The 284-nt window shown below is 44.0% G+C and overlaps 1 protein-coding gene across 2 annotated transcripts in view; it reads right to left on the bottom strand.

The window, feature by feature from the left end:
• antxr2a (ANTXR cell adhesion molecule 2a) overlaps positions 1-284 on the bottom strand; it is a 72,178-nt gene that overhangs the window by 70,719 nt on the left and 1,175 nt on the right. The window lies entirely within an intron of this gene.

The raw sequence follows: 284 nt of genomic DNA, 5'->3' as shown, positions 1-284 counted from the left end.
ACTCATGCAGGTCCTTGATGTTTGTCAGAGTGGGTGTCTTTGGTCAACACCATCAGGGATCCATCCTCTGTGTAATGTGAATTGTGTCTATTATTAAAATCAAAGCAAACCTTTGAACTGATGTACTTGGAAGTGTACAGTAACTTGTGGTAGATGGGCTAAATGTGGTCTTTGCAGTGAATGTGAATTACTCACTGGAAGCTTCCCAGACCTACTGCAGTATGATGGGCACTAAGGAGCTGCAACAGGATGTTGAACCAGGCTGCAGGGATTTGCTCCTATTC

This window comes from Morone saxatilis, unplaced genomic scaffold, assembly GCF_004916995.1.
Source record: "Morone saxatilis isolate NCDOM2014 unplaced genomic scaffold, NCSU_SB_2.0 Contig16, whole genome shotgun sequence".
Taxonomy (NCBI): domain Eukaryota; kingdom Metazoa; phylum Chordata; class Actinopteri; family Moronidae; genus Morone; species Morone saxatilis.
Note: the sequence above shows the minus strand (reverse complement) of the source record. Positions and strands in the feature narration are given on the sequence as shown.